Source organism: Aulonocara stuartgranti (assembly GCF_965226115.1).
Source record: "Aulonocara stuartgranti genome assembly, chromosome: 8".
NCBI lineage: Eukaryota > Metazoa > Chordata > Actinopteri > Cichliformes > Cichlidae > Aulonocara > Aulonocara stuartgranti.
The window spans coordinates 15,013,060-15,024,753 of NC_138959.1; the positions used below are offsets into that span (position 1 = coordinate 15,013,060).

At 39.6% G+C, this 11,694-nt stretch overlaps 1 long non-coding RNA gene across 1 annotated transcript; it reads right to left on the reverse strand.

Moving 5' to 3' along the window:
- Positions 1 to 1,518: 1,518 nt before the first annotated feature.
- Positions 1,519 to 2,693, reverse strand: LOC309712259. The gene is made up of 2 exons (XR_014278220.1): positions 2,354 to 2,693; positions 1,519 to 1,767 (listed from the first exon to the last, which is right to left on the reverse strand). It is a non-coding gene; the product is annotated as an uncharacterized lncRNA (long non-coding RNA).
- Between the last annotated feature and the right edge of the window lie 9,001 nt (positions 2,694 to 11,694).

Sequence of the window (11,694 nt, forward strand, 5' to 3'; positions counted from 1 at the left end):
AAATGGAAAGTGGAGGTGTGTGCAATATGGCACTGTCCATCTGGCCCGTTAGAGTCTTTAAACAACACTGATTTTTGAAAGTCAAAATGGATGCAAAGTACTCAGAAATGCACACTTGTGCACTGTGAGCCTTTATGATTATTTACTAACTAATCACAGAACAACAGCTGGAGCTTTGAATCTGGTAGCCGCATGCATATCCCCTTTAAACAATTAATGGTTATGTGTATGAAATACAAATTTTATCCAAAAAAAAAAAAAAATTATTATTTTCATTCATATACATATATACACACACACGCATATGCATATACACACATACACACACACGCATATGCATATACACACACACGCATATACACACACACGCATATACACACACACGCATATACACATACACACATATATACATATTATTCTCGCTTGGTATTTATAAAAGGAATATTTTTAAATGCACTACATGCATTCAAGTCAGTTTGGAGAGTTTGCAACAAAATTGTTAATAAAGAATATTTTCTAAAAATCAGCAAATTACTTTGGTACTTTTTAACAGTGCAAGATAAACAAATTTCTACAATCAGCTTTGTTTGGCACAACGATCAAACAAACACATCTAGCTGCTTAACAGCCGTTTAAAGATAGAACTGGAATCAAGTAGTGATTTGGTTTAACATCTGTTCAAAGCTCATGCAATCTGAACCACATTGTCACACCCTCTAAATAAGGAGACAGGTTTACTATAAAGTAAAGTTTAGGACGTGCTGGTGATGTTGTAGCATCCTGTACTGCTAACATAAGAAAGCAGGAGACGGGCTAACAGAAAACTCTGAAACACTGGTGTCCAAGGAGCTAGCTAGATAAAGCCAAAGTGTATCAGTTTAACTGATAACATCCAGAAATTCAAATTCAAATTTTATTTGTCACGTACACAGTCATACACAGTACGATATGCAGTGAAATGCTTAGACAACTGCTCGTGACCTAAAGAAAAAAAAAAGGAAAAGGCTATGAATAAGATAGGAAATAAATATGAAAAATTAAAAAGGGTAAATTTAACTAGGAAGGAATAAAATATAAAAAATTAAGGTTAAAAATGAAAACTGTACAACACAAATTAGAATGAAGGGTAAATTTAACTGGGAAAGAATAAGATAAAATATATAAATTAAAGTTGAAAATAAAATAACTGTACACAGCAAATCCAGCATGTCCAAATTAACACTGTCGGATTTGATTTCAACACTATTAAAGTGTCTATATGGGTCCACACCAGAGAGTGTTAATTTAACTCTTTTTGGAGAGTTGGTACGTTAACTCTGATTTAGTGTTAAACACCAAATCTGTCTGGAGTTGATCATTTAACACTTGGTGTTAAGAGTTTATATATTAACTCTTAAAGAGTATTTTAGTTTAACTACGTAAGAGTTATCTTCTAATTCATTCTAAAAAGCGGGAATTTTACTGTTCTGAACTTCTAGAAATTTCTTTTGGAAATAAACATTTACTAAAAAGACGCAATGGTTTTTGAAAAACATTTATTCTGAACTGTGCACCACAATTTCAAAACATTTTCTGAAAGATGTAACAGTATACATGTTCTCACTTTCATTAGAATTTTGTTTATCAAAAGGTCTGACATGGTAAATGCAAATAACAGCATTCTCATCACTTATTTCTTCAATACAATATGCATGTCCTTCATTCATCCCTTTGTGGAACTTCAACGCACTTCTGCTCTCCCCCATATTCCATCTTCACAAGCATATCCTGTGCGGAGATTGAATAAAAATTAGTTGACACTAATTAATGGCACAAATAATCCAGTAAACAATTGCAGCACAGTAAAAAAAAAAAAAAAAGGAATCCTCTTTGAGCCATTACTGGTGTAAAGTATTTTCCCAAAAGACAAGGACACAGGCAACAGGTAATACTGAACTAAATGTAAAACCTCAACCTTTTTCATTTTTACCTAAACCGTGTGCACAAAACTCTGGAGGGATCTATGCTAACGTAGAATCCAGTCAGGACGTCTGCTACTGCTGTTTGCTCGTTTTTTTTTCATGGGCGATCGTTTTCAGGCTTCAAGTAGCACCATTATACCAACATTTCACATTCTAGACATTGTTTTAGGTGTATTTGACCAAAAGTTTGACTGAAAATTCACATGCAAGCTTTTTTCAAGGCTGTGGTATTTGCCTGCAAACAATACCTTTCAGCTAGCTAAAACAGAATATTATGCTATCAGCGAGCAACATGGCTAATGCCTTTCACACAGCTTTGTCTCAACTCCAAAGAGCCACAGAAGTAAAAGCTAATAGAAATAATTGAAACAATCTTTGAAAAAATGACTTACCAAGCATGGCAAACAACTCAAATATGTAGAGCAAAATGTTCTGAAACGGCTTCACTTCAGCTTCGATTGGAGCCGTGCTGGGGGCGGAGTCTGTGAATTTACTCTGTTGGTGTCATAGCCCCTCTAGGAGTTCAGAGTTAAGAGGTCAAGAGTTAATGTTTCCATTGTAACACCTCCAGATTTGACAGAGAAACACTCATTTTTAACACTCGATTTTAACTACTATCATTTTACACCTCAGAGTTACATTAAAAGAATGTGACTCTGCTTAGAGTAAAATTAACTCTACTTTTGCAAGAAGACTATTAACACCAAAACATTTAACACTTTTGAATTTGCTGTGTACAACAAAATACACAATACACAGTATAGAACTACATAGGAATGTATGAAGAGAGATTTTATATATATGCGGGATCTACCAAGGAGATGCTCTGTCCCCACTGCTGTTCTGCATAGGCCTGAACCCCCTCAGTGAGATCATTAACAAGACTGGCTACGGATACCGACTACGGAACGGAGCAGTTGTCAGCCACCTCCTGTACATGGATGACATCAAGCTGTATGCCAAGAGTGAACGAGACATCGATTCACTGATCCACACTACCAGGCTATACAGCAATGACATTGGAATGTCGTTCGGACGGGAGAAGTGTAGTCGGATGGTAACAAAGAGAGGGAAGGTAGTCAGAACTGAGGGGATTGAACTACCAGAAGGCAACATTGCAGACATAGAGGACAGTTACAAGTACCTGGGGATCCCGCAGGCAAATGGGAACCATGAAGAGGCCGCTAGAAAAGCTGCAACCACCAAGTACCTGCAGAGGGTCAGGCAAGTCCTGAGGAGTCAGCTGAATGGTAAGAACAAGATCCGGGCCATCAACACGTACGCCCTGCCCGTGATCAGGTACCCTGCTGGGGTAACAGGCTGGCCAAAGGAGGAGATAGAAGCCACTGACATAAAGACAAGAAAGCTCCTTACCATGCATGGAGGGTTTCACCCCAAGTCCAGCACCCTGAGGCTGTACGCTAAGCGGAAGGAAGGGGGCCGGGGACTGGTGAGTGTCAGCACCACAGTCCAGGATGAGACAACGAACATCCAAGAATACATTGGGAAGATGGCCCCAACTGACCGAGTGCTCAGTGAATACCTCAGGCAGCAGAAACCCAAGAAAGAGGAGGGAGACGAGGAACCATCATGGAAGGACAGGCCCCTGCACGGTATGTACCACCGGCAGATAGAGGAGGTGGCTGATATCCAGAAATCCTACCAGTGGCTGGACAAAGCTGGACTGAAAGACAGCACAGAGGCACTAATCATGGCAGCACAAGAACAAGCTCTGAGTACAAGATCCATAGAGGCTGGGGTCTATCACACCAGGCAAGACCCCAGGTGTAGGCTGTGTAAAGATGCCCCAGAGACAATCCAGCACATAACAGCAGGGTGCAAGATGCTAGCAGGCAAGGCATACATGGAACGCCATAACCAAGTGGCCGGCATAGTGTACAGGAACATCTGTGCCGAGTATAACCTGGAAGTCCCGAGGTCAAAATGGGAGATGCCCCCAAGGGTGGTGGAAAATGACCGAGCTAAGATCCTGTGGGACTTCCAGATACAGACAGACAAAATGGTGGTGGCTAACCAACCGGACATAGTGGTGGTAGACAAACAGAAGAAGACGGCCGTAGTGATTGATGTAGCGGTTCCGAATGACAGCAATATCAGGAAGAAGGAACACGAGAAGCTGGAGAAATACCAAGGGCTCAGAGAAGAGCTCGAGAGGATGTGGAGGGTGAAGGTAATGGTGGTCCCCGTGGTAATCGGAGCACTAGGTGCGGTGACTCCCAAGCTAGGCGAGTGGCTCCAGCAGATCCCGGGAGATCTCTGTCCAGAAGAGCGCAGTCCTGGGAACAGCTAAGATACTGCGCAGGACCCTCAAGCTCCCAGGCCTCTGGTAGAGGACCCGAGCTTGAAGGATGAACCGCCCGCAGGGGCGTGCTGGGTGTTTATTTTTTTTATGTGTGTGTGTGTGTGTGTGTGTGTGTGTGTGTGTGTGTGTGTGTGTGTGTAAGAACTATATGTGTGGGTCAGTACTGTGTGGTGGTGTGATTGAGAGACCGTATCGCCTGCAGGAAGAAGCTCCTCCTCAGTCTCTCTGTGTTGGTCTTCAGGGAGCGGAATCGCTTTCCTGACCTCAACAGAGAGAACAGTCCGTTGTTGGGATGGCTGAGGTCCTTCACGATCTTCCTGGCCTTGGTCCAGCACCACCTGCTGTAGATTGAGTGCAGGTCAGGGAGCTCGGAGCGGATGGTGCGCTCAGCTGATCGCACAACCCTCTGTAGAGCTCGTCTGTCCTGCATGGTGCTGTTCCCGAACCAGGTTAAGATGTTTCCCGCCAGGATGCTCTCTATGGTGCACAAGTAAAAGTTCCTGAGCACCTTGGAGGGCAGTTGGAAGTCTCTCAAACGTCTGAGGTGGTAGAGATGCTTTTTCACCACGGTGTTGATGTGACAGGACCATAACAGGTCCTGCGTGATGTGAACTCCGAGGTATTTGAAGCTGTCCACTCTCTCCACTGGGCACTCGTTGATGACGGGGGTCTGGTAGTTCCTCTCCTGCTTAGTGCTGAAGTCCACTATCAGCTCCTTTGTCTTACTGATCTTTAGAAGGAGGTTGTTCCTCTGGCACCAGTTCTCCAGATTCCTAATCTCCTTCAGGTAGGCCGTCTCGTTGTTATCAGAGATCAGGCCCACCACGACGGTGTCGTCAGCAAACTTGATGATGGTGGTGGAGCTGGTAGTGGCCACACAGTCATATGTGTACAGAGAGTACAGCAGGGGGCTGAGAACACACCCCTGGGGGGCTCCAGTGCTGAGAGTGGTGGAGGCTGAGACATGTCCGCCCATCCTTACTGCCTGTGGTCTGCCAGTTAGGAAGTTGGAGATCCACTGACACATAGATGAGCTGAGTCCCAGATGCTCCAGCTTGGTGGTGAGCATGGAGGGAATTATGGTATTATATTATATATATTTTTAAGATAAGAAATATTGATCTTTGTTTAAAGTACGGTGGCCCTGAGAGGCCAAACGGACTGCAACTTAAGAAAACACCAGCAATAAGAAAAACGATGCAAAGGCACATAAAACACAACGGAAATAGGAAAAAACAAAACACAAACACACATGCACGGAGAGGAAATAAATAATCACTGAACTTTGTACAATAAATTGTCGCATTGCTCATTGTAACAGAAAAATCGTATTTGACTACAGAAACAATGTTCCTTTATGACACTTTACACCCAACACAGGTTCATCAGTCACAGCAGATTCTATGGGAATCCCAGCTTATTCTAGTAAAAGATCCTAAAACTTATTTGAGTGGAACAGTAACTACTGAGATGAGTATTTATGGTGATGATCAACTCCCCATGAATGTAGTTCTCTAAAGCAATCAATTAGTGCTTTACTGGATCAGATTTCCAAGCTGAATTTTAGTTTACTAAAAATTCACAGCATAACTATCTGTAAACTGTTTGATTGTTTTCACTTTACAAGAATCATTTCACTTACACTATGCCCCACACTTTAAGAGATGCTGCCTTACAGAACTGGTTATTTTTCAAACCAAAGCAAGAAGCATGATTGTCATTTTTAGTCCTTTTTCAGTTAATATCATATATAAAAACATTTATATGCTCTGAAAGTAATTTAAATGTTTTTATTGTTCAAGCCCATCAGAGTAGTAGTGGATCTTTCATGTACATTTCAGGGTAACTTTCCATTAAGATTTCCACTTAACTTTGAATCGATGTCCTGCTAAAAGGTACACTTGCTTTACTCAGTTACAGTTTTAGATAAAGACAAATATTTATGAAAAAACAAAATCCATCTTTGCATCATTATGCAATTTTGCTCCCAGTTCTACATCAATCTCTACTTATGAACTGTTGTGATCTCAAGGTTTTCATGACAAGGGTGTGGTCCAAAAGTAGAGATGGACCGATCCGATATTACGTATCGGTATCGGTCCGATACTGACCTAAATTACTGGATCGGATATCGGAGAAAAATAAAAAATGTAATCCGATCCATTAAATATCACGAAAGCACCTCACAAAACTTGCAACACGCTGTAACTCACCTCAGAACGTTAGCACGTCGGAGCAGTATGCATCACGTGATAGAGCGGCTGTGGCATGCGGGACCTGTCGGTGGTCTGGATAGCATGTGGAGCTTCGCTAGCAACCTGGCATTTCATCTCCGACAAAGTTATCCCCGAGAGAAGTAAAGCAAGTGTGTAAGTCCATCTCTGAATGTTTGTAAAGCATTCCTGCGTTAAGCTTAACAAGCGACTGCCTCTCGCTCTCCGGCTGCTACTTCAATCGTGAAACTGCTTAATGATCAGCTGATCGGCTTTTCTGTCGCGAGTCCGTCTGTCTTGTTTGTTTTTGGCCCACTTTGCACCAGAAAGAGGAAACCAGCGGCTGAACAACAGCAGCACGTTTAAGCTTGATAAGCTGTTGTTAGAATTTATTTAATATTACTTTCTACTCGAGGATCTTTTTCTACGTAGCTGACGCTGGTAACTGTGCAGGGGCGGATCTAGCAAAGTTTAGCCAGGGGGGCCGATAGGGCATGAACAGGGAAAAGGGGGCACAAAGACATACTTTTCTTTCTTACTCTCATTTAAAATGTCGAGCTTTTAATAAATAATTATCTGACACCCAAAGTTTTAATTTGATGTAAAATGAATAGAAGTCAATTACTGTATATAGTGACTATTAAGTCTAATATATATACCCTAGTAAGCTATAGTACTTTTTACTTTGGGATGGTACCATCTGTGCTGTCTGCAATTTTGTTGAAGAAAGATGCTGAATCTATTTAATATTTCTTGAAAAATAATTGATTTCTGTGCATTTTTTTCACATTTCATCAAATTAAGGTTGATTACGTCGATTAAGCATCATGAGGTGGAGCGTGAGGGGTGGTTCCCTATTTTTTATTTATTTATTTTTGTTGTTGCTGGGAGTTGGAACCCTATTAGTTAGGTTGCTTAATATTTACGCTAAGTACTCTTTAAAATACCAGAATAGTGAGGATGGTGTAGGTTTAAGTTTATTAGATTGATCAGTATTGCTGAACTATGAAATATTTTTTTTGTATACAGGTATAACAGAATAGCTTTAGTGTAGTTGTTGTTTTAAACTTGAGTATGAACTTGCAGACTTGCAAAATGCAGCAAGATATTTAAAAAAAACAGTTTTGTTGATTAAAAAACACTATATCGGATTCATATCGGTATCGGCAGATATCCAAATTTATGATATCGGTATCGGTATCGGACATAAAAAAGTGGTATCGTGCCATCTCTATCCAAAAGTGTCCTTCAAAGATAAGCAGCATTTCCTGGCAAGACACCAAGCAGCAGGTTTCAGCGTTTTAATAGGAGCTGGTTTTCATATGCATTATGATGCTTTTGATAAACAAAACAGGCTCAAATGACTACTTAAAAGGCCTCAATTTCCTGATTACTTTCTGGAGAAAGAGTGTTTTGGCACATCTGTTGAGCCTAACATCAATTTGTCTGTCCCCGTTGGACTATTTATTTCTAAAGCCTTATATCACCATTCAGCAGCAAAGATGAATAAATAAATAAATAGACAAGTTTGTTTTTCTCAATCTGCCACGAGACACAAAAAGACAGGGCCACACAGAGGATGAAAAACTAAATCAAGTCTATTCATCAAGCAACTGTACAAGCCATTTTACCTCCAATACTGACAACCCAGCAAAACCTCAATTCATCAGTTTAGATAAGAAGAGTTTTGCCAAAGATCATAAAAATATCTAAAAATAAATTAGCATCCTTCTTAAAAAAAAGAAGAAGAAGAAAAGAAAATACACATGTCAAATATGATCTTTTTGTTTTTGTTTTAGTGTTATTGAGATTGTGACAACAGTAACACTCAGGCACGCAGAAAATAAGAGTGTATAACACTGGATATAAAGCTTATTGTATACTAAGGACAACAGAGCATGCCAGTAAGAAAGTAAGGAAAGTAGAGAAATAAACAAAAACAAAACAGAAAAGATGATCTGATCTTCCAATATAAATTCTACTGGTGTATTTAGAAGTTTATATTTCTATGCATTTCTCTCTCTCTCTCACACACACACACACACACACACACACACACACACACACTCTCACACACTCACAGATGCAGTAGAAAAGTCAGATGACATACTATCTAAAATCTGAGGCAGTGTCACTACAGGCCACCTTATAACACTGTATTTCAAAAGCTTCATGATAAACATGATTATGATTTAATATTTGCAGTATTTAAATATGTATATATATTTTTAGTATTTAATTAATATTTTATTTAATTATATTTAATTATTTTTCATGAAGAATATGTCATATGTAATTCATATCTGATTACATATTTTGTGTATATAAAACAATAAAAGTAAGTTACCTACATTAGTTGGCATATCAAAATCTAGTCAGTCGCTCTCTCGCTCTGTAGACATATAGATATATATATTTATACACATATATGTAGAAATGTATGAATATGTGGGTTTACATGTAGACAGATTTATGCATTTGCATCTTGTTACTTGCAGTGTGTGTGTGTGTGTGTGTGTGTGTGTGTGTGTGTGTGTGTGTTTTCATTTCCTACAGTATCAGGTGCACAAGAGCCTTAGGGTTTATACAAGTATGCACGCCCAATCAGCCTGTATTTGCTGTTCGTGTGTGCGTGGAACAGCCTAATTATCCACGTTTTTGTGATGCCAGATGAAAGAGCTGAATTATACACTCATACCTGACACTTAACAGACAAGACACTTATGCACATGCACAAGAGATTACCCGGCAAAAGAATGTCATTGGCAGAGGTTTAGTTTGCTTTAAGCCTCATTTAGATTATTTTGTTTGTTCCAATGAGAAACACGAAGAGGGAATCTGAACAACAAACTGCACATAGTTTCCAGACTGCTGCACAAGGTTGTTTTGAAAACAATCCACATTAGGGCCTTTTAAACAAAACAGCTGGTGAACAAAAAACTTTGGGGTTCATCTAAATGTTAACATGAAGACCAAAATGCTACGTTCTACCTGCCTTACACTGTTCACATTCCTCATCAGCTTCCCAAAATTAATTGTTTGTTCCATTGTTTCAGAACGCACAACAGTTACTATAGTGTTGAACAGCATGCAGCCAGACTGCAGATCAGATCTGCTGTATCTGTACATCGCATCCTTTGGAAAGCTCTTGGAAATATGCCTTGCAGTTATAAGCCTCGAACAAGCCAAGCTAAAATTTACATCTGTCTCTCCGTCTGCTCCTCATTACTTATGGAAATGAAAAACAAACAGAAAAATTATTATCAAAGTGATTCGTTTCTTGAGGCCTAAAATTGTGTTTTGTGTCGTCGTAGTGATCTTTGGATCAGTAAAATCTAATCAGTTCATCCTTGAATTCAATCAGGCTGCCACAGTTTTTCTGTAAAAACCCACAAGAGTAACTCCCTTCATAAAGACATACTCTGAAAATATACACGTGCATTTGCTCATCCTGTCTTTTGAAGTTCACATGTAAATTTACTTTTATTCGCTCACTTGCTTCCTTAAGAATGTTGGTTGGTAATATGTTGGTTGGTAATAGACTGGTTACACCAACAGACCAATTGAAGTTAGCAGTGGCTACTTGTTGCTATGAAGAAGGGAATTTCTAATTATAGACTCAAGTAAAGCTTGACTCTGAGCAGGAAAGAGGCTGTTAAATTTTCCTTACAGAATGTTTCAAAATAAACTGACTGAAAATAAACTGGAATATTCCCCATTATTCTAAATGTCTAAGTACTGCACTTGATAACACAGATTTAGATTCTTATTTTCATTGTTCAGCTGACCAGTCATAAGCATTTGGGAGCAAAACTTCTGTAAATTAGTTTGTTTGGCTTACCTTGTGTTACCTGGTTACTGCGAGCTGAGGAGGTTGCTTGCTGAAATTGGTTGCACAGAGATATTTGGCACTGCATCGTAAAAACTCCTTCATGTGGCCGCTTGCAGACTTTTCGTGGTTCCCCGTACTTTGCAGGCACTTATCTTGCCAACTTTTCCCTAAGCAGACACCACCTGCCTTTATATTTAACGTTTTGCAAAGTTTTTCACTTACAAGTGAAACAAGCAGATTTCCAAAGGTACAACTTTTACTTTGACTGTGTGGTCCATTTCTGGTTTGCATCACTCTTTTAAGCTTTTATCCCATGTCTTGTCAATCGGCAATCAGCAACTACAGTACAAGGAAGTTATTTTACCCATCAATACCTCACCAACTGGTTTGGGAATACACATTTCTCCCTAGTGAAGAGAGGCTGCCAGGGTGTCACCAACGACTGACTCAGAATAAGTGAGACCTAACATGAAATTAGTATTTTTTTTAGCGGAGAATATTATATCACAAACAAAGGTAAAGTTCACCCTAAAGCCCTGTTTAGAAGCTTGAATGGCTTTACCATGGCAACAAAGTTCATCAAACAGACGATTTTACATGATCTGATGATACTTTCAGTGATCTTCAATAAGATCAAACTCCTGGTGGTCAAATTGATTAAAATCAAGAAAATATTCAAGTATATCCATAAAAATGTAATGAAAGCAACAAATGCACCTACAGAACCGACTGTAACTGCTGACTTCTGCTCTCGTTTTTGTCTCGAAAGTTTTACAGAACTTATGTAAGCTGTAGAGTGCATAGCCAGTGCATGCAAACACTTCTGCAATGGTAGGGGTTTTTTTTGTTGTTTTTTTCCCACACCTCCATGGTCCACCAACACAAATGTTTCACTCCTTTGGCCTAATTAGCCCTCTTCCCAGGACTCTGCGGGCTTTACCCTGAGCAGAGGTCTAACTAACATGAATGATTAAAAGTTAGCAATCCTTCGCCTATTGTAGAAACCAGTGTATAAGTAGCATTCACATGACCCCACATTCTGCTAATTATGGCACTGCTGGACATGGGTTTAAGATACTTTCCAAGATACTTTCCCACAAGTTACTTTCTTTTCTCTAGTATATAAACAAAAACCTTCCTTTTTTTCCACACATCTATGAACAAGCATACTCATAGTTGGCCACTGTCAACAGAACATTTTTGGAATTTAAATGTGCGCACATCTGGTAAGAATTCACAGTACTAAGCCTGTGATTATATGCATCACATTGTCTTTTGCACAGATGTGACATTAGAAAACATATGTCTCGAATTAAAAACAAATACAAATTAGTGATTTTATTGTGTGTTCCTTTACTTACTTTA